Genomic DNA, 2,500 nt, shown 5'->3' on the forward strand with positions numbered 1-2,500 from the left:
CGAGCGAGTGTGTGTGAGTGTGTGAGTGTGAGTGTGAGTGTGAGTGTGAGTGTGAGTGTGAGTGTGAGTGTGAGTGTGAGTGTGAGTGAGCGTGTGAGCGTGTGAGCGTTAGAGGGAGTACCCTGCCTGTGCCTCTGTGATCTGTAATTACACCTCCCTCTTTACACGCTGTTCGGAGAGAAACACGTGCCACACCTCGCGTGTGCTGCTGGGGGTTCAGCTGATGTCATGGGGTGGGGTGGGGGGGGGGGGGGTCGGGGTCGGGGTCGGGGTCGGGGTCGGGGGATGTTTCCCCTCTCTGTGGTGGTCTGAACCTCAACCCCTTGTCCCCGGTGACATACTGATTAAAACCTGAATGCTCAGCTTCTGAATGACATTCATTTGGCTGATTATTTTATTAAAAGCGACTTACTGTTGATTAGACGAAGCAGGGGACAATCCCCCCTGGAGCAATGCAGGGTTAAGCCGCCAGGCTCCAGGCTGGCCCTCACAGGCTGTGTCTGTTAGAGGAGCTATAGGGAGTTACAGCTGATCACATGATCTGAATTGGCAGAATTTAAAGAGAAATCACCAGGTGATCCAGTGATGAATTGCAGCGTTTTCAGCTTGCGACCTCGGATGAACTGGATTTGGTGAAGCCCGGTACGCCCGGTGCTCTGCGCTGGTCCTTTCACCCGCGTGCTGCCTCAGCAGCTCAGCTCTGCTCTCAGCCTGTACAGCAGAGCGTTCTCTTCTGCTTGTTCTGTCTCTTCCTCTTGTTTTGGAGTCTGCCCGTCGTCTGGTGGGAATGCAGCCACAGGCGACGATGGTGCCGATTGAATTTGATATCAGACGCACACTGGAGCAGTGATGTCGGAGCAGGGCTGAGGCTCAAATACTAGCCACTTTTAAGCATGTATATGTTTTTATTTCTTTATTTTTTTGTATCTTATGGGGTGACATTCGCTCAGGAGGTCAGAGTGCCGGTGTTGGTGCCGGTGTTGGAGGGTTGGTGCCGGTGTTGGAGGGTTGGTGCCGGTGTTGGAGGGTTGGTGCCGGTGTTGGTGCCGGTGTTGGAGGGTTGGTGCCGGTGTTGGTGCCGGTGTTGGTGCCGGTGTTGGAGGGTTGGTGCCGGTGTTGGTGCCGGTGTTGGAGGGTTGGTGCCGGTGTTGGTGCCGGTGTTGGAGGGTTGGTGCCGGTGTTGGTGCCGGTGTTGGAGGGTTGGTGCCGGTGTTGGTGCCGGTGTTGGAGGGTTGGTGCCGGTGTTGGAGGGTTGGTGCCGGTGTTGGTGCCGGTGTTGGAGGGTTGGTGCCGGTGCTGCTGGTTTGATCCCCAGGGCAGGTGTGTTGAAGTGTCCCTGAGCAAAACACCTGACCCCCAAATGCTCCTGACGAGCTGGTTGGTGTGTGTGTCTCTGTGTGTGTCTGTCTGTCTGTCTGTCTGTCTGTGTGTCTGTGTGTCTGTGTGTCTGTGTGTCTGTGTGTCTGTGTGTCTGTGTGTCTGTCTGTCTGTGTGTCTGTCTGTCTGTCTGTCTGTGTGAGTGAGTGAGTGAGTGAGTGAGTGAGTGAGTGAGTGAGTGAGTGAGTGAGTGAGTGAGTGAGTGAGTGAGTGAGTGAGTGAGTGAGTGAGTGAGTGAGTGAGTACTTAGGATCAAAGCGCCACATAAATGCAGCTCACTTAACATTTGCCATCTTTTTGTGGGACACGGTTAGGTAGGGAAGTCTGTCTGTGGGGCTCTGTGTATATATATGTCATTTCAGGAGAGTGCAGAGGCAGCTGTCACAGCATGCGTTAATGCTGGAAGTTCTCTGAGGGGGTGCCAGGTGCTGGGGATCCCCACAGACCTGCCAGGACGGGGGACAGGAGGTTTAGGAGGGCGCTCGTGGGGCCTGTTCCAGTCAGGCCGTGTTCTATGCCCTCATGTTTGTGTTTGGATACCGAGGTCATCTGGCACCTGCCTAGGAAATGATTTACTTGAGGAGACCCACTTCCTGGTGTGAGTGAGAGCGAGAGGCTGTATGTATGTCATTGTGAGACTGTGTGTGTGTGTGTATATGTTTGAGATACGCTGTGTGGTGTGTAAACATTATTGTTTTGTGAGCAATGGGCCACTGGGTGTGAACCACTCACCTGTCAGTCACCGGTGTCACTGTGGGTGTGCTACACTGATACAACTTCCCCAGGAAACAAGCAAAGGACTCAAAAGTTCCCCCTGATGCTAGTTCTATGGAAATTGGGAAAATATGTGTGTGCACTCATCTCCAAATGCGTCAACATCCTCATGAAAATAAAACGTGTAGCTTATTGCATATGGAGCATGAGCATAAGAAATGCCATTAAATTGAGATTACATTACATTATTGGCATTTGGCAGATGCTCTTATCCAGAGTGACATACAGTTGATTAGACTAAGCAGGAGATAATCCTCCCCTGGAGCAATGCAGGGTTGGGCCCTTGATGAGGCCTTGCTCAAGGGCCCAACGGCTGTGCAGATCTTATTGTGGCTACACTGGGATTAGA

The 2,500-nt window shown here is 52.8% G+C and overlaps 1 protein-coding gene across 1 annotated transcript in view; it reads left to right on the forward strand.

Annotated features, from left to right (window-relative positions):
- LOC133124891 (ankyrin repeat domain-containing protein 17-like) overlaps positions 1-2,500 on the forward strand; it is a 72,985-nt gene that overhangs the window by 9,901 nt on the left and 60,584 nt on the right. The gene's annotated exons all lie outside the window — the stretch shown is intronic.

This window comes from Conger conger, chromosome 3 (genome assembly GCF_963514075.1).
Source record: "Conger conger chromosome 3, fConCon1.1, whole genome shotgun sequence".
Classification (NCBI taxonomy): domain Eukaryota; kingdom Metazoa; phylum Chordata; class Actinopteri; order Anguilliformes; family Congridae; genus Conger; species Conger conger.